Source organism: Pseudophryne corroboree, chromosome 5 (genome assembly GCF_028390025.1).
Source record: "Pseudophryne corroboree isolate aPseCor3 chromosome 5, aPseCor3.hap2, whole genome shotgun sequence".
In the NCBI taxonomy this organism is placed as follows: domain Eukaryota; kingdom Metazoa; phylum Chordata; class Amphibia; order Anura; family Myobatrachidae; genus Pseudophryne; species Pseudophryne corroboree.
This window is the reverse complement of record NC_086448.1, coordinates 738355706-738381972: the sequence shown is the minus strand read 5'-3', so window position 1 is coordinate 738381972 and position 26267 is coordinate 738355706. Positions and strand designations below refer to the sequence as shown.

At 45.3% G+C, this 26267-nt stretch overlaps 2 long non-coding RNA genes across 2 annotated transcripts in view; one reads left to right on the top strand and one right to left on the bottom strand.

Annotated features, from left to right (window-relative positions):
- LOC134929396 (uncharacterized) overlaps positions 1 to 23958 on the top strand; it is a 34020-nt gene extending 10062 nt beyond the window's left edge. The window contains exon 2 of the long non-coding RNA XR_010178537.1: positions 23471 to 23958. This is a non-coding gene — a long non-coding RNA (uncharacterized LOC134929396). The remainder of the gene's footprint in view (positions 1 to 23470) is intronic.
- LOC134929397 (uncharacterized) lies at positions 22798 to 23842 on the bottom strand. Its single transcript, XR_010178538.1, has 3 exons — positions 23758 to 23842; positions 23468 to 23680; positions 22798 to 22889 (listed from the first exon to the last, which is right to left on the bottom strand). It is a non-coding gene; the product is annotated as an uncharacterized LOC134929397 (long non-coding RNA).
- Positions 23959 to 26267: the final 2309 nt, after the last annotated feature.

Sequence of the window (26267 nt, the reverse complement as noted above, 5' to 3'; positions counted from 1 at the left end):
AAACGGAAACTAGCGCTGTCCTCCTTCTTTAAAATGAAGGCAAATGTGGTTGCGGTTCAAGAAACCCACTTCAAAAAATTAGATCCCCCTAAATTTCAAGATAACCGTTTCCCTACTTGCTATATGGCTAATGGCCCCACAAAAAAGGCTGGAGTGGCGATACTTTTTTCTTCAAACTGCACTTTCACCTTAGAGTCCCAAATAGCAGACCCTGAGGGTCGATATCTAATTTTGATAGGGTCACTGGAGAACATTAAGGTCACTCTAGTATCATGCTATGCCCCTAATACTGGTCAGCTCGCTTTCTGCAGGAAACTTTGTGCCCTGATACAGAAACATACTAAGGGGTCGGTTATGATTTTGGGGGATTTCAACCTAGTGGTCGACCCCCTATTAGACAGATCTGGTTCTACTGGAGATATTCGGTTGGGAGGTCGGAGGGCTCGGGTCGGGAGGCCTAGCCTCCGCCAGTTACTGGGGGAATTCGACCTTTATGACGCATGGAGAACTAAGCATCCCACAGAGAGGGATTATTCCTTCTACTCACACGTACACTGCACATACTCTAGGATAGACCTTGCTCTGACAAACAAAGAGACTCTGACGGCTATCAGGGAAATCAAAATATTACCAATGACCTGGTCTGACCATTCCCCGGTACTGGTAGTATGGGAGTTGGAGACAGGTGGGATCCCCCCAGGGCCTTGGAGACTGGGGAGGTTCCTGCTCAATAATCCTGATGCCCTTAGCACCATTCGACAAGCTATACAAATATATCTTGACACAAATAAATCAGAAGATACTTCGACCTTTAACAACTGGTGCTCTTTTAAAGCGGTGATTCGAGGCATAGCCATCCAGACTGCTGCCAGACTTAAACGCACCCAACAGGCGGAACGTCTGTCTGCTGATAAGGAAGCTACCAGACTGGAATCACTACATAAAGCGAACCCGCTTAATAAGACCACCCATAAGCTTTTACTAGCCGCCCGGGAAAGAGTGAACACTTTTTCACTTAGGGAGGTGCAGCGAAATATTACCAGATTAAATCAGAGGTTCTACGCACTTGGTAATAAAGCGGGACGCCTGTTGGCTCGGAAGCTACAGTCTAAACGAGCTAGAGCCAGGATACACTATGTCTGTTCCGCGTCGGGATCTAGGGTATCTGACCCCTATGCTATAGCAAACACCTTTGCAGAATATTACTCCCAGTTATATGACTTAAGGTCTGATTCGTCCACCCCCCAACCCAAAGAGGTTGATATTCAGTCGTTCTTGAAAGAAATATCTCTCCCAACGGTAGACTCCGCGACTAGCCTGTTCCTTAGCGCCCCCTGGACATTAGAAGAATTAGACACAGCTGTCTCTGGTCTCCCGAAGGACAAAGCCCCTGGCCCTGATGGCTTCCCCTCCAATTTCTATAAAGTATATAAGAATGAATTGGCTCCCCTACTGCTGTCTGTCTTCAACGAGGCATCGGATGTGGGAAAGTTTCCCAAAGAAATGCTGGAGGCACAGATAGTTGCCATTCCGAAACCTGGCAAACCTCCCACAGCAGTACAAAATTATCGACCTATAGCCTTGCTGAACACAGACGTTAAGCTCTTTGCAAAATTAATTGCCAACTGTCTTTCCCCTCTGCTCCCTTCTCTCATAGCGACTGACCAGGTGGGCTTTGTCCCGGGCAGACAGGCTCCGGACAACACCCGGAGGGTGTTTAATATTCTCGAACATTGTGATGCGCATAAAACACCCCTCCTCATACTCTCTTTAGATGCCGAAAAGGCGTTTGATAGACTCCATTGGGGATATCTGAGAGCTGTTTTAGATAATTATCGGTTCGCCGGGAGGTTCTTAGACTCGGTTTTTGCTCTGTACTCTGCCCCCTCTGCAAGGGTGTTTGTTAACGGTTGTCTGTCAGGGACTTTTAATATCACCAATGGAACCAGACAGGGCTGTCCCCTGTCACCCCTTATATTTGCTTTAGCCATTGAGCCTCTAGCTGAGATAATTAGGACTGAACCCAAGATTACCGGCCCAGAAATTGGGGGTTTAACCCACAAGATCAGTTTATTTGCTGACGACATTTTGCTCTGCTTAACCCGCCCTGAAGCCTCATTGGCTGCGCTCCATGACGTACTGAACCGATACTCCAATATTTCATATTATAAGTTGAATACTACCAAGACGGAGGCCCTACCACTTCACATACCGCCACGTACGGTGACCCGACTTAAAGACCTATACCGTTATGCTTGGCAGGTCAGATCCATTAAGTACTTGGGTATTCACCTCTCCCTAGACAGGGACCTGTATGATTGTAATTATGTACCCCTTCTTAGCGCCTTTGGAAAATTAATAAAAGAATGGTCCCTTCATGAAATATCTTGGCTAGGAAGAATTTCCGCGACTAAGATGATACTACTCCCTAAACTTCTTTATTTATTCCGAGCTATACCTCGGAACGTCCCCAGACCTCTCCTGGTGAAAGCTAATATGATTATTTCGCAGTATATATGGAAAGGGGCGAGGCCCCGCATAGCTAGACAGGTCCTGATGTTGCCTAAAAGGGTCGGGGGGGTGGCATACCCTAACTTGGAAGCGTACCACTCCGCGTGCCTTCTCAGCCAGGCTCGAGATTGGTTCGACATGCACAGCCCCAAACCATGGGTCCTTATAGAAAGGTCCTTCTTGGGTTCGATCGACTTGAGAGATTTGTTTCTGCTCCCTGCCCAAAGTGTTCCTAAGCGACTAGGCCCGGGGGAATCGGTTAGATGTACTCTGAAGCTCTGGCATAATGTTGCTGCGTCTGATCCGAAAATTGTATTGCCTGCGGCTGATTTAGAAATCAAGACTATTGCTAATCTCATACCCAACCTAGGATTGGATAATTGGATCCGTGCTGGGGCTGTGCATTTAGGAGACCTATACTCAGAGGGAGGGTTGGTGCCCTTTTCTAAGTTATTAAGTAACTCGGGTATCCCGAGGCAAGACTTCTTCAAATACTTGCAGATTCGACACTGGCTGCAGTCTTGTGGGAAAGAGGGGGTGGCACCTGCCCCCCTCCCGGCCTCCCTCCGCCTCCGGCTGTCTTCCCCTGACCATAGGGGTGGGATATCAAAATGGTACCAGTATATAACCCTCCTCACTAAAAGGGGTAAGTTTCCTTCACAGCTGAAGTGGGAGAGGGATCTCTCCATTGTTCTGCGGGAGGAGGAGTGGGACTCCATCTCCTCGAGGTGCTTCGGGATCTCGAGATGCCTGCAGCACTCTGAGATGTACTTCAAGCTGTGCCAAAGGGCGTACTTTACTCCACAGCGACTTCATACCATTTGGCCTTCGACTTCCCGGTTATGCTGGAGGAGTTGCGGCCACGTGGGTAACATCCTACACGTTTTCTGGGAATGCCCTGTTTTGAGGGCGTTGTGGACTGAAGTGTTCTCTCTTCTCCGGGAAGTGTTGGGGTTTGAGGTCCCGATGACCCCTATGTTCGCTCTATTCCATTATTCCTCACCCGACCTTATGCGCTGTGATAGATATATTGCTGGCCATATTCTCATATCTACAAAGGCTGCAATTGGACAGCTTTGGAAAACACCAAATGTACCCACACTTCACGCCATTGTTAACAGCACACATAAACACTATCTATTTGAAACGTCAGGAGGTTACGATACGCCCTCACCACCCTCGGTACTGAATTATTGGCTGAAGTGGAAAATATTCCGGGAACGGACAGGGCTTCCTACGGTTGTTGCCAATCCTATAGATTTGTCGCAGTTACACTCCCCACATTCAGAAGATGCCTGAGTATTACTGCTACATTTAGTATAAATCACTTTAATTAAGATTGATAATTGATCAGATGCGTTTGGAACGTTTCCATCACTGGAACCTATCCCATGTCTCTGTTACCCCCTATGTGTCTCAATGTGGTGTCTCTCTTCTTGTTCTACTCTACCTTTTCTATCTATATGTTAGATTTTAGTTCTATATTTGTTCTCGGCCGGATTCGGCGGTACATGATTATGATATTGTAGACATGGCTGCACTGTTAATGCATCGTAATATTTCTGTTTGATATTTTGTTCAGTCAACCCATGTTAATATTGGAGTGTATGTGTGCTGCCGTGCCCGGCTGGGTATGTCACTGTTTAAAAAATAAATAAAAACTATTGATTAAAAAAAAAAGAAAGAAATATTACATTATTTAGATCACATTTATATGTCATCCTTAGGGTCAGTTGTGTGGTGAGGGACAAGATTTGCTTCTGTTTGGCCACATATTTTATGACTGCCTATTATATTGACCGTGAATAATTTGAATTGGTCCTGGACCACCAACCCAGGGCACCCCTGCAAGTGTCCCGAGGCACCCCAGGGAGCCACAGCACACAGTTTGGGAACCTCTGCATTAGAGTAACAAGGATATAATTTATTAATTTTTAGATTTAATCTAACAAGGTATTCAGCATTGGAATAAAAAAAATATCTAAAAAAATACAAATACAATTCGAAGAAAAAGGATAAATATTAAATAATAACAGAGATATAATACTTAAATAATATAATCTATAGAACTAGACATGCAGAACAAAACCAAGAAATGTAATTCAATGGCCTCACTCAGATCTGATAAATTGCCTTTTTATCTAGAGTATATACAAATGTTCAACTGGCAATAAAAAATAAAAAACTAGAATCTACTGTACATTCCATCTAGGTTTTAGGATATGTATTCTCTCAGCATCATTGACATTAGTAGGTTAGTGGGGGTCATGTGACCAGAATTGAAAGCTAATAATCAACTAAATGTATGTGAACAACATATCCTAAACTTTGTCTCAGTTGTCCAAAGTTTTTAGAAATGATAACACTTTGTGTGTCCACGTAAACATCTATACGAGAAAGGACCTTATTCAGCAAGGATTGCAATTTCTGCTAAAAAGCACTTGCTGCGATCAAATAGTTGCGGCCCCGAATTAGAGAAGAAATGTCCATTGCAGAAATTGCGAATGCATCACAATATGCGGTCCGATCACGATCTGTATGCAATTTCTGTCGCTATTCTTGCTCACGTGTGCGCAATGCGAACACTGCACACGCGCAGTTGTTCGATAATTGGCCGGATTGCGAATTGCAAATTTTACTGTCTTTACTGACTAGGGTCCTAAATCTCCAATGTACTGTATTTTATATCAATTTAGAAATATATGTGGAAGAATGCATAGTGTATATAAACACCTACGTTCATCAACTTTTACATTTTCCGCTGTCACGTTTCCTAGCCCGAGGCTGCTCACATGCCTTCACTATTATAATCTAGCATAATATCACCATGTCACAAACTTGGTTTAAGGTTAGACAAACTTTTCTGAATTGATTAGCGCCACTTTGCGTGTTAATAGTTACACCAATATGGGAGATGCAGGGGGCTACAACCAACCGTTCACCTTTGTAGTAACATTCCCGACATGAAGAGCTGTTACACAACATTGTATCTCTAATGTGTTTTATATAAGTTTTGGAAATATATGTGTAAGAATATTTATTCCACAAGATCAGACATCACCCCAAACAAATATTGCAATCGCAGTCAGCGATATGTGTGGGGATATCTCAGTGGTCACTTAGAGTTTGTGCCTCTTTCCTTAGCAAGTTAGCCAGTTGATATTGCTCTCTGGTGCTTGAAGGCTTTGCCCTTAGGCTGACATGGGAGCCAAATGTCTGGGGGGGAATACAATTGGGTGCGAGGTTTAGCGAGGTAAACAAACTATGCATACCTTGCGCCCAATTTTGGATTATACAGTATGCAGGCTCCCAATATCCGCGGTATCTTATTTAAAAAAAAAATGGTTGCAGGGTTTTCAGCACTGAAAAACATCCAACGCAGGCACACAAAAAATAAAAAAATAAAAAAATAATAATAATCATAGGGTTGGGTTCGTGTGTCCGGCGTATGGGATCCTGCCGGTCATCACACTGACGCTGGGATCCCGAGCTTTAGATTGCCGGTGGTGGGGGTGTGCGCAATGAAGCCCCTTGCGGGCTCGCTGCGCTCGCCACAGGTTCTATTTCCACTCTATGTGTGTTGTGGACACCCACGAGTGGGAATAGTCCTTGTCAGACAGCATGCCATCTGTCAGGCTTTTTAGCGAGCGGGAACCTGGTGCAGGGTAACATGACTACATCCCTAATCAGTGGCGGAAGTCTGGGAGGCAATGGAGTCGGATGCCGCCGGGCTCCAGCAATGAAGGGGGCACCTTCTCCATTGCCTCCGACAGTGTGGCTGTCCGGCTGCGTCTCCTGAATGACACCCGGCTCCCGCCCCCTGAGAAGTGTGGCTTCCCGGCTCCCAGATGATGATACCACGTCTCATCAGATTCCGCTGCCCTGATGGTGCAGCTACTCGGCTCCAGCTTCTGCCTGATGACATCATGGCTGGCCGACTCCCGCCCCACAGTGCAGCTGCCCGGCTCCTGCACCACAGCACAGCTGCCCGGCTTTAGCTCCTGCCCTACAACGCCGCTGCCCAGCTCCTGCATGCTGACACTAAGGCAGGTGAGAAGAGGTAACTGATGGAGGAAAGTGTATGTGGCTGTGAGTATGTAGATATGTGGCTATGTGTGTGTGTATATATGTGGATATGTGTGTATAAGTGGTATAGTGTGTGTGTATATGCTGTGTGTATATGTGGTTGGCTGTGTATTTGTATATATGTGAGTGTGTGTATGTGTGTATATGAGGCTGTGAGTGTATACCTGGACTGGGCCGAGGGGGGGCAATATAAACTTTTTCACCTACAGGCGTCTGGTAATAACTTACGCCCCTGTCCCTAATCATAATAATACTTACCTGCCTGGTGCTCTCCTGGTTTACCCTCCATTTTGCCACTGCGGAGAGGGCTGTTGGGAGGCGCAAGGGCTGTTGCGAGATGTAGTTTTCCCAGCAGCCATCTCCAGGGGGGACTACACTACATTTGGGGGGTCGGACACACACACACATACTGGAGGTAACTCGCACACACTATACACACTTGCAAACACACACTCACAGATGCTACATACCCTCCACTGCTACAGCAGACTAGGCTCCCAACATTGGAAGACACCGCTTTGGAAGGTAATACTGACTAATTAACTTCCAATTGCTTAATTAGTCCCCTAGGGGGGTGCCGCCAGGGTCCCAGAGCAAGTACCGGTGAGTTTTCATAAAAATAAAAATCAGACTTGCTCTGGAGGTGCGAGAAAAAAGACGAAGTGATTTCTATAGAAATCACTGCGTCCTATTTTCAATCCTGTAAAGAAAACCCTGCGAACGGGGTTTTGGAGTTTCATGCTGGCAAATGAATCCTCCCTCTATGTTGAGAGTGCAATGGCAAACGCAGGATTCCTGGGGGGGGTGCTTTCCAAATGTTTGGTTCTAAAGCAATTGTTGCCAGACTATGAAGGATGCATAATTATCAAGGTGCATACAAAGTGCAGTTTATGTAATACAGTACTTCAGACATGTGCAGACCCAATGATCACGGTAAGCCACTTACCAGATTCTCTCTCCGCCTCCACACTGTCACCTGAGGAGCTGGGAAGTGGCTATCAGCACTGTGGTTGGGGAAAATAAACTGAGGTTGTGCCCAGGGTGCAGAAAACCTTTCAACGGCCCTGTGCACACCCCTCAAACTTTGAATGAGACTTCTGACTTGCAGTTTGACTAGTTCTGTTTGCGCCATTACTGAACTACTTTGTTTTGAACTGGCTTGTTTACTGACCACACAAGACTTCACGACTATTGAACGGAGAGATGTGGGACACTTGCACGACCCGGAAGGGGGGTGTCGCCTCGAGTGAGAGGGTGTGGCTTCTGCATAATTGTGATACCCTGTGTGGGTATCCCTGCTGCATGTCCTGCAGCCCTAATGGCAGCCAGGACTGCCTGAGAGACTTTTCGAGTGGCAGGCACTTTTAGGGTTAAAACCCCTCCCCTGGTGCCTGTAACAGATGGAGCATTAGGACCCAGTGCCGGTCGCCAGATGACAGAGAGCGGGAAGCCCTGGAATCCCGCAGGATTGGCTGCTTTTGGGCGCGCAAGAGGAGAGGGGAGGACCCTTTTAAAAGCAGGAGTTACCGCGCTGCAAAGGGGGGCTGGACTGACCTGCGTGCGGAGAGGATCAGAGGGAGCCGCCAGGAGGAGAAGGAGCCCAGCGCAGCTGCAGTATCGGGGAAAGCCGCGGCCGAGCCAGACCGGAAGCCGCGCTGCGAGGAGGAAAGAAGCCGCTGACGCCAGCCGGGACCCGCCAGTGCAACCCACCTGTCAACCTGCAGAAGAGGAGCCACACCGGAGAGAGAGAGAGAGCCGGGACCCTTCCGATGAGACTCCCCTGTCAGCCGCTGCAGAGAGCGCCGACCAGCCGCGAGGGAGCGAGACCCATTGGCGGATCCAGGGGGGGGGCACTCGGGCCCGTGCCCCCCCTGTCATTACCCAGGAATTGATATTGTGGACACAAAACATAAAAAAACGCCGGGTCCCAACTCCCTCAGGACGCCCTGTGAGCCGCAGCGCTGTCCTGTCCTGTGCTGTCAATCAGTCCGGTGGGAGGGACGGAACGGAGGGAGGAACTTGGAAGAGGCGGAGACCATGAACAGTGTGGTCTCCCGCCCTTCCCTCCTCCTCTGCTCCGCATGCTCTCCCCCCCACGATGAACTCCGCTGTTGTACCTGAGGTGGGGTCAGTTCGGTCCCTGGTCCCCCGGCTGGATGCCGCCGCACTCCCCGCTGATTCCCCTCTTCTCCCTCCTCAACCATGCGGCCGCCCCCTCTGCGTTTTCCACTCCCCCCTGGCCGCATCCTGTGACTTTATGCTGGCGGCCTCAAGCGGATCGGACTATACCCCGGCCTGACAGCGCTGTGTCCATGGTAAGCGGTGGGGGCCTGGTCCCTAGGGGGTGTTATTTGGTTGGGTTTCTGGCTGCACACTCTCCTACCTCTCTGTCCCTACCCCCTGGTGCCTCTGTCCCTACCCCCTGGTGCCTCTGTCCCTACCCCCTGGTGCCTCTGTCCCTACCTACTGGTGCCTCTGTCCCTACCCCCTGGTGCCTCTGCCCCTACCCCCTGGTGCCTCTGTCCCTACCTACTGGTGCCTCTGTCCCTACCCCCTGGTGCCTCCGTCCCTACCCCCTGGTGCCTCCGTCCCTACCCCCTGCTGCCTCCGTCCCTACCCCCTGCTGCCTCCGTCCCTACCCCCTGGTGCCGGCTCCGTCCCTACCCCCTGGTGCCTCCGTCCCTACCCCCTGGTGCCTCTGTCCCTACCCCCTGGTGCCTCTGTCGTTACCTACTGGTGCCTCTGTCCCTACCCACTGGTGCCTCTGTCTCTACCCACTGGTGCCTCTGTCCCTACTCCCTGGTGCCTCTGTCCCTACCCCCTGGTGCCTCCGTCCCTACCCCATGCTGCCTCTGTCCCTACCCCCTGGTGCCGGCTCCATCCCTACCCCCTGGTGCCTCTGTCCCTACCCCCTGGTGCCTCTGTCCCTTCTCCTTGCTACCTTTGTCCCTACCCCCTGGTGCCTCTGTCCCTACTCCTTGCTACCTTTGTCCCTACCCCCTGGTGCCTCTCTCTGTCCCTACCCCCTGGTGCCTCTGTCCCTACTACTTGCTCTCTCTGTCCCTATTCCCTGGTGCCTATCTCTGTCCCTGCTACCTCTGTCCCTATTCCCTGGTGCCTCTCTCTGTCCCTTCTCCCTGCTACCTCTGTCGCTACTCCCTAGTACCATATAAAACGTGTATAACATGCTCTACCTGGCGCAATGTGTATAGAACACTAACTGGTGCAATGTGTGTAACGTGTTCTAACTGGTGCAGTGTGTATAACGTGTTCTTCCTGGCGCAATCTATATAACGTGTTCTACCTGGCGCAATCTATATAACATGTTCTACCTGGCGCAATCTATATAACGTGTTCTACCTGGCGCAATCTGTACAACGTGCTCTACCTGGCGCAGTGTGTATAACGTGCTCTACCTGGCGCAGTGTGTATAACGTGCTCTACCTGGTGCAGTGTGTATAACGTGCTCTACCTGGTGCAGTGTGTATAACGTGCTCTACCTGGTGCAGTGTGTGTAGCGTGCTCTACCTGGCGCAGTGTGTATAACGTGCTCTACCTGGTGCAGTGTGTGTAACGTGCTCTACCTGGTGCAGTGTGTATAACGTGCTCTACCTGGTGCAGTGTGTAAAACGTGCTCTACCTGGTGCAGTGTGTATAACGTGCTCTACCTGGTGCAGTGTGTATAACGTGCTCTACCTGGTGCAGTGTGTATAATGTGCTCTACCTGGTGCAGTGTGTATAGCGTGCTCTACCTGGTGCAGGGTGTGTAACGTGCTCTACCTGGTGCAGTGTGTATAATGTGCTCTACCTGGTGCAGTGTGTGTAACGTGCTGTACCTGGTGCAGTGTGTGTAACGTGCTCTACCTGGTGCAGTGTGTGTAACGTGCTCTACCTGGTGCAGTGTGTATAACGTGCTCTACCTGGTGCAGTGTGTGTAACGTGCTGTACCTGGTGCAGGGTGTGTAACGTGCTCTACCTGGTGCAGTGTGTGTAACGTGCTCTACCTGGTGCAGTGTGTGTAACGTGCTCTACCTGGTACAGTGTGTGTAACGTGCTCTACCTGGTGCAGTGTGTGTAACGTGCTCTACTTGGTGCAATGTGTGTAACGTGCTCTACCTGGCGCAATGTGTATGACGTGCTCTACCCGGCGCAGTGTGTATAGCGTGCTCTACCTGGTACAATGTGTATATAACGTGCTCTACCTGGTGCAGTGTGTATAACGTGCTCTACCTGGCGCAATGTGTATAGGGTGCTCTGCCTGGCGCAGTGTGTATAGCGTGCTCTACCTGGTGCAATGTGTATATAACATGCTCTACCTGTGTGGTGTAATGTGAATTGGTACTGTTATGTGGCCATGCTCTTTCCCCATGAAGCCACACCCCTAAATTTTTGGTGCGCACCGAAATATGGCAGGGGGAGCACCAATTTACTTTCTGCCAAAGGGCACTGAAATGTCTACTTACAGCTCTGGTGCAGTGTCCTGCATGCTACACAGCCCAGCAGCATTGTCACACCCTCCTCCCCCTCGCAATACTTTTGTAGTGTCCAAATCAAGTCTGTTTTTATATTTGAATAATTAATAAGATTAATATGAACCTTCATTCCGATGGGACCCAGAAAAGGACTCATAGGACCCCAATTTTTAAAAGTGAGGGGTCCGTGGGACCCACTTTTTTTGGGGGCTCAGCGCGATCACTGACACTTCTTCTTCTTTTTTTCAAAAGGAGAACCACACTCCTTATCTGGGAGCACGCGTGCCTTAGGTGCATGTAAATATAACTATTACTGTCCCCTATTATGGTGCCCCCCTTTCATTTTCTTCTGGATCCGCCCCTGGCGAGACCCGCTGCTTGTTCCCTTCTTCCCACTGTCAACCCCAGCGCAGAGAGCTCTGAGCGGCCGCAGCAGCGCCAAAGGAGAGTCCGGCCGCAGCCAGCAGCAAGGAGTTGTGACCGGCGGGAGCCGGCAACTGCAGCCGATCGACAGGTACCTCACGCCCACTCTGCACCCCTTTACGGCTCACACTCTGGGGAAAAGCTGTTCTGACCAGAGACACCCTGTCAATTACCACAAACTCCCTGCCACTTGCCAATCCCTGGGGGCTGCAAAAGGAGGCTGTCTTGTGCCAGCGCTATTCGGCTGACCTCCCAGTGACTGCCAGCCAACCCTAATCCGCATGTGGGGTTTCATTTCATTCTCCTCTTCCGAGAACCACCACTCAGCGGGTATCCGGATGTTTGACCCTAAGGAAACAGGCAGTTTATAGATGCCGTGGGCTGGACACCAGAACCCAGTGAAGTGCAGGCTATGACTCAGATCGGGGACTTTGCTGATTAGACAATACTAGCCATTTGTTGCACTCTGGTGGAGTCTACTTTATGTACTGTGACCCCTTACAAGTAGCTATCAGTGCCTTAATAGGGATTGTGTCCTTCTCCACATATACTCTTCCATGGATCCAGGGACACTCAGTGGGGTACCTTGCTCATAGTAAGTACCTCGCAGGAGGTTTACATCTGAGCTTCTCCAGATTGTGGCCACGGCCAGAGACTGCCGTTACAGCGCCCATAGCGCCATCTAGTGGTGTATTAGGAGACGGGTTGATTGTTTCCGAGCTAAGTTCATTTCTAAATTACATTTTCAGTATTGATGTTCTGCAGAGCACTTATGTGGATGTGACAACGCTTATGCTCCCTATGCAAAGGATATGTGATGAAGGTTATGCTTATTATGCCCGTGATATGTGACAAAAGTTATGCTTATTATGCAAGTGATATGTGAACACGTCTATGCTATGATGCAAATGTTTCACAAAGAGTCTGTTAGAGTGAAGCTGACTTATTAGACTGCACTTGAGTATATTAAACGGTGACGTTTTTTTTCTCTCCTGGTTTAATAAAACGTGTTATCACCGCCCATTTGCCTTTCCTTTTGTCGGTGGGGTCCTCCTTGGGGTGATCATTCTTTTGCCACAGGCTCCCAACAGAAGAAGTCGGGAGAAGTCTTGGAGCTGCAGGCGTTTACTAAAGAAAGCAGGTACGATTGCACACTCTCACACAGGGGTACTATTACATAATGTGCGTGTCCTCGCAACGCAGACCCATTTTCCTTCAATTTGGGTGCGTGCGCAAAGCATGTATTCACTGATCACTTGCTGCTTTGCAGAGCAGAGCAGTGGGTGATCAAAGCCTCCCCCAACTGCCCCTGTTCCCCCGCACCCGCGGAACACTGTGACCTGCGGGTGGGACTGCGGTATAGTGTCCGAAAAGTGGGACTGTCTTGCTGGAATCGGGACAGTTGGGAGGCATGCCACACTTGCTTTAACATTAGTTTGCTGTATATTTACCGCAGTGTACTGATCCTTAGATTTGTTTCTGGAGTATGGATTGCCTCGTTCCTGTCTCTTACTATTGAATACTCTTGTACTAAACCTCTACATCGGCGTTTCCCAACCGCGGTCCTCAAGGCACACTAACAGTCCTGGTTTTAGTGATATCCAGGCTTGAACACAGGTGACTTAATTAGTACCTCAGTTATTTTGATTTAACCATCTGTGCTGCAGCCTGGATATCACTAAAACCTGCACTGTTGGTGTGCCTTGAGGACCGTGGTTGGGAATGCCTGCTCTACATCTTAAATCCTTCAGTGTAAATCTTGCTAGCTGTGTACTGAAATACAGGAACAAGAGAGCAGAATAAATGTAATTATACATCATATCTGAGGTTCTTCACTGCTCAAGTTGACCTCATCGGACAGGTCCCTAACATTATAGGGGTTCACCTCAGCCAAACCACCCCAGGGCATCACACAAATAAAGGACAGAAGTGAAAAATCAGAATATGAAGTTAGGGTGTGCAGTCCATGCCCCATCCCCCCAATATGGCTGTGTATTGACCCTGGACTGTCTGACTAAGAACTGTGTGTGTCCTGTCATTTCAAGACAGGTGATCATGGTTTTAGGGGTATCCCACACAATTTTTTAATTTATTTACTTTTAACTATTTCTCACTTTGGGGCCGATTTATCACCCTCCGCATCTGAGGATGCGAATGGGATGTGATAAAATCGACCCAATCCTCACTGCGATAATTTATTACATTGGCCCTCATTCCGAGTCGTTCGCTCGGTATTTTTCATCGCATCGCAGTGAAATTCCGCTTAGTACGCATGCGCAATATTCGCACTGCGACTGCGCCAAGTAATTTTACAATGGAGATAGTATTTTTACTCACGGCTTTTTCATCGCTCCGGCGATCGTAATGTGATTGACAGGAAATGGGTGTTACTGGGCGGAAACAGGCCGTTTTATGGGCGTGCGGGAAAAAACGCTACCGTTTCCGGAAAAAACGCAGGAGTGGCCGGGGAAACGGGGGAGTGTCTGGGCGAACGCTGGGTGTGTTTGTGACGTCAAAACAGGAACGACAAGCACTGAACTGATCGCAGATGCCGAGTAAGTCTGAAGCTACTCTGAAACTGCTAAGTAGTTTGTAATCGCAATATTGCGAATACATCGGTCGCAATTTTAAGAAGCTAAGATACACTCCCAGTAGGCGTAGGCTTAGCGTGAGCAACTCTGCTAAAATCGCCTTGCGACCGATCAACTCGGAATGAGGGCCATTGTACGTAACTGATGTATCAATTACCGTATGTAGGGACAGAGCTTGCGATGGCACTCCGCAGCATTATTGGGGTATTTTTTGTAAAAAATATCCTAGTTTCCTTCTGCACATGCGCTGCCACCGACAACATCGACTGTTTCGCCACCCCCTCTGCACCCCTGTTGTGACTACCTCCACCCCGCACCGCGGACCCCCCTCCACCGGTGATCATACTCACCAAACCCAGGGATCGTTGGCTGGAGCTCCAGGAGAGCTGCTGGTTGTCGGGGCTCCCTGCTGCTGTGACCTCCAGTGCTGTAAAGTGAGCTGCCGTTTTGCAGCATCACTTTACTGCACCGGAGGTCACAGGAGCAGCAGCGAGCCTCGATGACTGGCAGCCTGCACCGATCACCAGACCCTGGGGAGGTGAATATGATTTGGGGGGTTTTTGTCTTTTTATTTTCTTTTTACACAGCGATCAGCTTAACAAACAGAGCTGATCACACTGGGGTATATTTACTAAGCTCCCGATTTTGACCGAGATGGTGTTTTTTCATCAAAGTGTCATCTCAGGAATTTACTAAACTCAAATCACGGCAGTGATGAGGGCATTCGTATTTTTATTACGGCTGTGTTGTAAAAATACGAATGAATACACCATCGGTCAAACGCGGCTGTTTAGGTATAGAACTCGGTCATTTACTATGCATTCGTATTTGAAATCTCTACCGAGAAAGAGCATTTGCGCTCGTAAAAAAATACAATTCGTAAAAAAACACGGGAAAAAAGTAGACCTGCTTTTGAGAAGCGTGTTTACATGTGTTCCGACTTCATCATTAATCACACCTGCATTTTTGGCCCTTTAAAAGGTGGGCCAGCACATTTGCCAAATCTAAACAAGAATTTAAGAAAACCACTTAACCAGCGCTTCTATTCGTTCAAAGGTTCACTTATTCTTTTCAGACCATCTCCATCATTTTGCATATAAAACAAAGAGGTAAGAAAGAGAATATAGTGTATTACAGTTTTTAATAGCAAACAACAACATAAAAACAATAAAATCCAGCGGTCTGTGCAAAAGGCATAATTGACAGGTAAGCTTCTCAGTCAAAGTAGATACAATGGAGGTTTACCAGATTTGATGGAACTGTGGTTTAGACAGTTCAAAAACAGCATAAAGGTATGGTGGAAATTCCCAATAGATCACTCGTATTTGTCCCAAGTGCTGTTTCAATGCAGGTTCTCCTTCAGTGTATTAGAGCTGAGATGCCTCCTTCACCAACGCGTTTCCTCCCCTACTGGGGTCTTTATCAAGGTGTCAGTATGCCTTACTTCTATTCCTGGTGTTATTTAAACTACCCATATCCAATGGGTTGTCTCCGTGCGCAGCTGGTCTGCATCTAGACATAATTTTCCTACAAGTCCCAGCATCCTCCAGCCGCGCACGGTGTTCCCGCTACGTCACTTCCGGTAACGCTGTACACACATAGATGACGGTTTCCTACAAGTCCCAGCAACCTTCGGGCACGTGTAGTTCTCCCGCTACGTCACTTCTGGTGGAGCGGGTTGCTATGGTGATATCGGGTCCCCGCACTCAAACGCGGGCCAGCTTATCAGTATATTATTTTCAGCAAATCTTCCACTCTCACAGTCTCAAATAGCTTTGTCCCAGTTAGAGTGGTGTTTTTAATAGAGTAAAACCACACGAAAATCCCTAAGCGTCACGTCACTTCCGGGGACATTCCGGGGCAGGTTGGCTTGTTGTTATAGAGACATAAAAAATAGTTTTAGGATGATTTAAAATATGCACAAGTCTTTTTAAAAACAAAACATTCTAAATCAACAATTAGCAGCAAGAAGACTTCAATCTAAAAACCATTTAGCAATTAGCAGCAAGAAGATTTTAATTTAAAAACCATTTAATTTCAAAGTCGGCATTTAAGCCGCCTGGCTTTAAAGTGCCTAGTTCGTAAATAGCTTGCATTTCTGCTCTAGCTAACTGACTTGCCAAATCTTTTTTTTCTCCAATGGTTTTTTACGTGTTTAATTCCACAAAAACGCTTAATTCCCGTTATACTACATTTATGATGAACCCTAAAATGTTCAGACAACGCATGTGTCGTCAGTGCTTTTTTAATATTTCTAAGGTGCTCACTGATCCTGATTTTAAGGGGTCTCGAAGTTCGACCTATATACCATAGATTACATGTGCATTCAATTGCGTAAATAACGTTGGCAGTATTACAAGTTACAAAATCTGTTATTTTGCAGTTAGTATCGTTAATTACTACCTCTGTTATTTTCCCACTATTGCTTGGTATGTTCTTGCAACCGATGCATAGCCACATCGGAAGAAACCTTTTGATTTTACAGTACTCATAGGTTTCTTAGCGGGTAATGTACTTTTTACGAGATTTGTTTTTAAATTGGGGGCCCTCCTAAAAATACACTTAGGTCTTTCTGCCAATAGTGAGCCAATAACAGGATCTTTCCTTAGAATCCCCCAGTGTTTGTTCAGGGATTTCTCTAGGGTTCTATGTTGGCTGTTAAATGAAGTATTAAAAGCCCAGTCATATTGTGACCCTTTTTCCTTTTCCTCTTTCTTTTTTGGTTGTAAGAGGTCTTTACGGTCAAGCTTTGCTACTTTCATTCGAGCACTCTCTATCTTTTCGGTTGAGTACCCCGAAACTTCAAATTTCATCTTCATCTCTTCTGCTTGAGTCTCATAAAGTGCTGAATTAGTACAGTTGCGTTTCAAGAGCGTAAACTGGCTGTCCGGGATAGAATTTAACCAATTGGAGTGGTGGCAACTGGTGGCATTAATGTAAGCCCCTGAATCAGTCGGCTTAACAAAGGTTTTAGTTTCGATTTTATTATTTTCGATAAAAATGGTTATATCTAAAAAATTAATAGTTTTCTTGCTACTTTCAAATGTTAAAAAGATGTTGTCTGTATTACAATTGAGGTAGTTAAAAAATTGTTTCAAAGAATCCTCACTTCCCTTCCAGATAAAAAAGATGTCGTCTATGTATCTCTTCAAGGACACCAGGTTCGCTCCGTAGGGACAATGGTTCCAGATGGTTACATCCTCCCATTGCCCCATAAAGATGTTAGCATAACTCGGAGCGAACCTGGTGCCCATGGCGGTACCGACATCTTGAAGGTAAAAAATACCGTCAAATGAAAAATAGTTATTTTCCAAAATAAAAGACACACCTTTCTTAATAAACTCCTGTAGATTTGCCTAAAATCCACAAGGATCCCAAAAATCCTCCAGGAAGACCGATAGTTTCGGGTATCGGATCAGTTATTATTATCTGCAACCCCTAGTTAGCAAATACCCTTCACATCTCAAAGATACCCGAGATCTCCTGAATATATTAGAGGGTATCCAATGGGAAGAAGATTACATCATGATAGGGGCAGACGTACGCTCCCTTTACACTATCATTGAGCATCAAAAGGGATTAGAAGCAGTGACTAAAGCCCTACAAGATAGCGGATTGAATGGAAATCTACAGGAGTTTATTAAGAAAGGTGTGTCTTTTATTTTGGAAAATAACTATTTTTCATTTGACGGTATTTTTTACCTTCAAGATGTCGGTACCGCCATGGGCACCAGGTTCGCTCCGAGTTATGCTAACATCTTTATGGGGCAATGGGAGGATGTAACCATCTGGAACCATTGTCCCTACGGAGCGAACCTGGTGTCCTGGAAGAGATACATAGATGACATCTTTTTTATCTGGAAGGGAAGTGAGGATTCTTTGAAACAATTTTTTAACTACCTCAATTGTAATACAGACAACATCTTTTTAACATTTGAAAGTAGCAAGAAAACTATTAATTTTTTAGATATAACCATTTTTATCGAAAATAATAAAATCGAAACTAAAACCTTTGTTAAGCCGACTGATTCAGGGGCTTACATTAATGCCACCAGTTGCCACCACTCCAATTGGTTAAATTCTATCCCGGACAGCCAGTTTACGCGCTTGAAACGCAACTGTACTTATTCGGCACTTTATGAGACTCAAGCAGAAGAGATGAAGATGAAATTTGAAGTTTCGGGGTACTCAACCGAAAAGATAGAGAGTGCTCGAATGAAAGTAGCAAAGCTTGACCGTAAAGACCTCTTACAACCAAAAAAGAAAGAGGAAAAGGAAAAAGGGTCACAATATGACTGGGCTTTTATTACTTCATTTAACAGCCAACATAGAACCCTAGAGAAATCCCTGAACAAACACTGGGGGATTCTAAGGAAAGATCCTGTTATTGGCTCACTATTGCCAGAAAGACCTAAGTGTATTTTTAGGAGGGCCCCCAATTTAAAAACAAATCTCGTAAAAAGTGCATTACCCACTAAGAAACCTATGAGTACTGTAAAATCAAAAGGTTTTTTCCGATGTGGACTATGCATCGGTTGCAAGAACATACCAAGCAATAGTGGGAAAATAACAGAGGTAGTAATTAACGATACTAACTGCAAAATAACAGATTTTGTAACTTGTAATACTGCCAACGTTATTTACGCAATTAAATGCACATGTAATCTATGGTATATAGGTCGAACTTCGAGACCCCTTAAAATCAGGATCAGTGAGCACCTTAGAAATATTAAAAAAGCACTGACGACACATGCGTTGTCTGAACATTTTAGGGTTCATCATAAATGTAGTATAACGGGAATTAAGCGTTTTTGTGGAATTCAACACGTAAAAAACCATTGGAGAAAAAAAGATTTGGCAAGTCAGTTAGCTAGAGCAGAAATGCAAGCTATTTACGAACTAGGCACTTTAAAGCCAGGCGGCTTAAATGCCGACTTTGAAATTAAATGGTTTTTAAATTAAAATCTTCTTGCTGCTAATTGCTAAATGGTTTTTAGATTGAAGTCTTCTTGCTGCTAATTGTTGATTTAGAATGTTTTGTTTTTAAAAAGACTTGTGCATATTTTAAATCATCCAAAAACTATTTTTTATGTCTCTATAACAACAAGCCAACCTGCCCCGGAATGTCCCCGGAAGTGACGTGACGCTTAGGGATTTTCGTGTGGTTTTACTCTATTAAAAACACCACTCTAACTGGGACAAAGCTATTTGAGACTGTGAGAGTGGAAGATTTGCTGAAAATAATATACTGATAAGCTGGCCCGCGTTTGAGTGCGGGGACCCGATATCACCATAGCAACCCGCTCCACCAGAAGTGACGTAGCGGGAGAACTACACGTGCCCGAAGGTTGCTGGGACTTGTAGGAAACCGTCGTCTATGTGTGTACAGCGTTACCGGAAGTGACGTAGCGGGAACACCGTGCGCGGCTGGAGGATGCTGGGACTTGTAGGAAAATTATGTCTAGATGCAGACCAGCTGCGCACGGAGACAACCCATTGGATATGGGTAGTTTAAATAACACCAGGAATAGAAGTAAGGCATACTGACACCTTGATAAAGACCCCAGTAGGGGAGGAAACGCGTTGGTGAAGGAGGCATCTCAGCTCTAATACACTGAAGGAGAACCTGCATTGAAACAGCACTTGGGACAAATACGAGTGATCTATTGGGAATTTCCACCATACCTTTATGCTGTTTTTGAACTGTCTAAACCACAGTTCCATCAAATCTGGTAAACCTCCATTGTATCTACTTTGACTGAGAAGCTTACCTGTCAATTATGCCTTTTGCACAGACCGCTGGATTTTATTGTTTTTATGTTGTTGTTTGCTATTAAAAACTGTAATACACTATATTCTCTTTCTTACCTCTTTGTTTTATATGCAAAATGATGGAGATGGTCTGAAAAGAATAAGTGAACCTTTGAACGAATAGAAGCGCTGGTTAAGTGGTTTTCTTAAATTCTTGTTTATGTTTGCACTATTGGTGAGGGGTTAAGGACACCTCTAGAAGTTAACCAGTGACAAGCTGCTTCTTGCGCACGACAAAATTCTTTCATTTTCTTTATACATTTGCCAAATCAATCACTCTGAAATGGCTGCTGCTGTGTGTAGCAGTGAATTTGGTTTTGCTGTGGGATTCCTGAGACTGCTCCATGAGGCTACAAGAAACCAGGGCCAGGAAAGTGAACATGGTCAGCAGGATGTACAGGTTCCGCGGAGGCTGCGCAGGCCTCGCTTTTTTAGGGGGCGTTTGAACTTAAACGCATTGGCCGATGGCCAGGTCATACAGATGGTCAGGCTAAATAGGACCAACATTTTCCATCTGTATGACCTAGTCAAACTGGACCTAGACCCTGAGACAGCACGCTCTCGCTCTGTCTCAGGCCTACACAAACTCCTGGCTGTGTTGCACTTTATGGCTACTGGCAGCTTTCAGGCTGTGACAGGCGATGTAATAGGAATCTCACAGCCCACCTTTTCAAAATATTTAAATCAGGTGAGGCAAACCATACATACTCCTCTATGGGCCATTTCTGTATTGTGTAATGTGAATTTATAGCAGTATATTTGAACAAAGTGCTTAAGACACTCACCTTATATGTTTGACTGTACACTCAGGTTTTGGATGCATTTGAACCACACATAGATGCCTCTATCTGCTTCCCTACCCAGGAGTCTCAGTGGCATGCAGTCAGAGTAGCTTTCTATGACCTTGCTGGCATGCCAAATGTGCTGGGTGCCATAGATTGCACACATGTTGAGCTGAGACCACCTAGGGGCAGGCAATATATTTATATAAATAGACATTTTCGCCAATCAACTAATGTCCAGGTGGATTGTGATGCAAAACTCAAAATTATGAGTGTTGTTGCGGGTTACCCTGGCGGCTGCCATGACTCCTTCATCCTCAGTCAGTCATCCCTCTTTGATAAATTTGAGGCTGGCTGCTGGGTATGTACCAAGTATTTGTGTTTTATTTTGTGCTTACCTCAACCTGCATATTATGTTAGCACTGTGTTTGTGCATCAATGTTTTACAATGCTGCTAATCTCTGTTTTTCAGGAGATGGGGTTTATGGCTGCTACTCTTGGCTTCTGACTCCATTGTCCGCCCCTGATTCCCCTGCTGAACACAATTACAATCATGCACATAAGTCTACGCGGAATGTGATAGAACGATGTTTTGGTGTACTGAAATCAAGGTTTCGGTGTCTGGATAAGTCTGCCGGGCTTTTGTTGTATAGTCCCTTAAAGGTGACTAGGATTGTGTTCTGCTACTGTTTTCTTCATAACATGTGTTTGCAGCAACATCTGCCACATGATGATGTTGATGAAGAAAACAGTCAGCAAGCAGAGGAGTTAGAAACATCTGGCGACACTGTGAGTACAGATATAGGGAGGCAGGTAAGGCAAGACCTGATTTTGGCACATTTTAGTGGTAAGTAAATTTGCCTGTGTGCTTTGTATGAACAATTAAGGCACACCAATGTTTTTTTCAGTAGTAATGTGGCTCTTGCTCCCTCTTGAGCTAGTCAGCTGAGTGTTGTTTATTTGCTTGATATGTGTTTATGTCTAACTGTTGGGTATCAGTTACTTAGCTAATTGTATAGCGATTTTGGGAAGTAATTATGTCTTTATAATGTTCAAAGTTTTTTAAACACATTCAAAGGTAATGTTTGCCACAATACTACATAATAATTTAGTATGCACTAACAACCATTATTGTTTAGCCTATTGTTTGTGTTTGTTGTGTGTCGACTTTCTGCTAAAGCTGTGTTTCAAATGTTACCTCATTAGCACAACATAATGGACATTTAGTATTGTGTGCGAATTAGCCATACATACATTGACTAACACCAACCTTACAAAATTTTTGACACATAATTATGGCTGTGATGTGGTAAACGTTCATGTTAGTAATGATGCTAGAATATTCCCAACACATGTGAGTGTTAACTCTAAGAAATTTGCTCTTACACTGACAGTTTTTTACACATAACACATTGCACATCAATCACTTTTCACATTTATTACTGTACAACATGTGTTTTCATTACAAATAACTGCTATTGTGTAGACCTAGTTTTGTCAACAATGTGTATCCAGCTGCAGGGTGGACTATTTCTTAGGCTGTTCTTTGGTGGCTGACGTGGGTTTGGTTTGGGCAGTGGAGCGGGTTCGGCTGGATCTTCGAACTGGTGACGAAATTGGGGTCTGTGTAGGTGTGTTGGTTCCTGAGCTGGAACCTTGTTGGTGTTGTGCCAACAAATTAATATTTTGGCTGAGGTTTGCCAGGGTTGCGGTAAGTTGTGTTGTGGCTGTTGTGTTGTTGTCTATGATGCGAGACATGGTTTCTGATATAATTTGATTACTTTGAATTAACTGAATGAGGGCCTGTTGATGTCGGTGTTGCTCATCCATTATGCGCTGAAAGGTAACAATAAGTTGGCTGTTATCTGCTCTCATCTGCTCCATACTGTTTGCGACTCTGCATAGCTGGACATTGAACCTGCTTGTGTTTCTACACAGTCTCGGTAGATGATGGGGCAGGCAGGCTAGGTATTGGGTGTGTGTGCGTAGGCAATCAATATTATGTGCCTGTTGTTGGTTCCATGTTGACCAAAAGGATGGCTCAGGTTGGTGGGGTGGGGTTGTTTGGCTCAATTGTGGGTGTGGTGACATTTGAGGTGGCGGGGTACTTTCCTAAGGCGTGCTTGGTTGGTGAACATCTATTGCTTGCAGTTGGAGGGTGTATGTTTCCTGTTCAGATTCCTGCTGGGCTTCCGGGGGCATGATGTCTGGTTCTGTATGGGGTTTAAGGGGACAACATTTGAGTGTTTTTTTTAAATTATGTTGGTTTTGATATTTACAGTAGCTTAACTTTCTAGACTTGTTTGTCAAACATTTTTCTTTAGCAAATTAGGATGTTCACCTAGACTCGTATACACAATCAAAAAGTCAAATTGTGATGGTTTTTATGTTGTCAAAAATGACTTCAAAACAAAAGTGGACACATGTTTGACAAATAACACACTTACGAAACAAACAGACAGAGGTATAAAGTTTACACCATGTAAAAAAGTGATTTGTCACCCGCCATATCGTACAACCATTAAAATATAAAACAGTAAATGACAATATGAATTCTATCACCATTGTGAAAGGGTGTGAAACTACCTGAAGCTCAATATTTTACTATTTTAAAAATAAAAATAAAAAAATACTGCTGTAAGGCGCAAGAGAACACTTTATTTTTTATTTTTAAAAAAAATTGTTTTTTGAATTTAAACAATTTGCAAGCCATGTGCTTGCTGCTGTGGATAAGTACTATGATTATTACATTTTTTGGCTGATGTGTAATTTGTGTTATGTGTTTACTCACCAGACAGCTGAGGGGAATGTGGACCCTGTGATTGAGTACTCTCCAAAATGTGTTCTGGTGGCTGAGGCAACACAGTAGAAATACGACGTGGGGGTGTGCTTAATGCTGGTGTTGGTGCGTCGTCAGGATGACGTCTCTTGCTAGGCCTGCTCGTGTGGCTGCCAGACCCCTGTGAAGGACGTCTTTGTGGACTGTGATGCGATGTTGAAGTTCCTATGGATTATTGCAAACATTAGACTTTTTTTTTTTTTTTGTGGTGGACACATTAACAGGTGTCGTTTTTGCGTTACCTGTATCGCCAGCATCCACAGCTCTTGACAGTGTTGCTTGTGTTCTGGAAGTGGAGGCTTGCTTTCGTACTGTAAAAATGATACATTGGTGTTTATGACCTTTAATTACAGTGTGTACTTTTGTAAGCAGCAACATTTAGTGATGTGGACATATGTTTAACATTATGGGTACAGTTTCTAACAATAAATGTTGAAACAATGGTTTGGTTCATTTTTTGTAAACAGACTAATGTGGTTCCATTTCCAAAGACATAAACATAGCCAAGTAGTCTAATTTTCCAGGGCCAACAGCTGAATATACACACATGTATTAACATATATTTTACATTATTACATTTATGAGTATTTTTTAATTGAAAAAAAAAAAAAGATTTTAACATTTAAAAAAAACATACAATACTTAGCCATCTACACTAACATATTGGCCACAAAGACAAGTAAAAAACAGCAGACATTAAACAAAATTCACACAAAAAAAAACCAATACTACCTAACACCTCACTATAAAAACACAAAATATATTAAAAACACACAGAAAAAGATAATCAATTTAGAACATAAAAATATATTAACAATACAATATCATTTTAAAAATACTAATTAGACATAAACACATATGCAGATATAACAGATTAGTAAAAATACACTCACCATCAGGCCTAGGACGATCCGAATCCCGCACATTAGTCGCACCAACAACTTTATGCGGAATAAGGGTCCGCACAGGTTCCTCCCACTCCCGATAAGACGCTATAAAGGGATGGCCACCCCCTGTTTGCCTGGCTGACTTAGCCTCCTTTGCCATCTTGGCCTTGACACGGCGCTTGATGTCGTAGAATCTCTTCCAACACGTGTCCTCGGTCCTCTTCACCACACCCTCACTGTTTACTGCTGCTACTACCTTCCCCCACAGAACAGTTTTCCTGCGCGAAGGCACCTTGCCCGAATCACACCCAAACAGCTGGCGATGATGGCGCATCAACTCATGCACCAAAGCCATATTTTCCGCAAAGCTAAATTTAACATTTCTGCCCGTCTTGGTAGTGGTGCGTGGCTGCGGAGCAACACCACCATCACTGTCACTATCACTCGAGGCCACAGCAGCAACCTCACCCTCCTCCACCTCACTAACCTCCTCCCCCTCACTAACCTCCTCCCCCTCACTCACCTCCTCCACCTCACTCACCTCCTCCCTCTCACTCAACTCCTCCCTCTCACTCACCTCTGACTGGGACATAATAATGACAAACAGCAAATAACACTAATAAAAAAAAACACAAAACACACTCCTCCACTACCACTGCACACCAACCACACACACACACACACACACACACACACACACAAACACTCACAAACAAACAATGACAATAGACTGAAAGTAAAATGCACAAACACTAAAAATGACACAAACTTTTAAGAGACCACACAACAATTACCACAAGACTACTTACACACACAATACAGCACTCAACAATCGCAAGAAACCACCAAAACCGACCAACAAATCACCAACTCCAAAACACCAACTTCCTCTCACCTCTCCACTAGCTAAACCCACGAGGTGCGGCTGTTTGGGGGCGTTTTTATACTAATGAGCACAGACACTCCTCCATGACAAACACAACCAATCACGGACGAGTGACGAAAACGAAAGTAAGAAAATAACGCGGCCGGGAAGGGTCAAAAACACTGCCGTGGAATTTAAAGATACGAATCCGTAAAAAAAACCACAAAATACGGCCGGGAAAACAAGAGTCGGCCGCGAACACATTAAAAAAAAATATGAATGACATCGACACCGGAAAATACGAAAACATAAATTACGAACGCTTAGTAAATGAGCCGTAAAAAAAACAAAAAGTTGCAAATTCACACTACCGATGTCAGTCGCGTTTCAACTTCAAACAAATTCTGAACATTACGAATATTAGTAAATATACCCCCCTGTCGGCTCCCTGTACAGCTTTCTCTGCCTAGGGGCAGAGAAAGCTGTGCAGAAGTACTGGATCCGCAGTGAGCCCTGTGATTACACCAGCTGAAGCTGGTGTACTGTAATTATCACAGGGCTCACTGCTGTGTTTTTTTTTTTTTACTTTTTGTTGTTGTTGTAAACAGAGCCGGCCCTAACCAATGTGATGCCCTAGGCAAGATTTTAGCTGGTGCCCCCTAGCACCACCGCTGGTTCCGCCTCTGACATTGCACCTCTTTCCCAGCACCATCACCCCTCGCCCATAGCAGTCCTTATTTTGGTGTTTGTACCCCTATATTTTAAATAGAAATAGCTCGCACATTTGGCGCACAGCCCAAAAAGGGGTGTGTTTTTGCTGTCAGGGGCATGGCAACACAATAGTAACCCCAATTCCAATTACGCCACACAGTACTCCAACTTTATTCACATTTGATCATGCGATAGTGTCCATAATTAATATTACATCCCACAGTAGTATCACTTTACCTTACAAACGTTACTCCTCACAATAGAGCCCCTTATTCACATTACATCACAC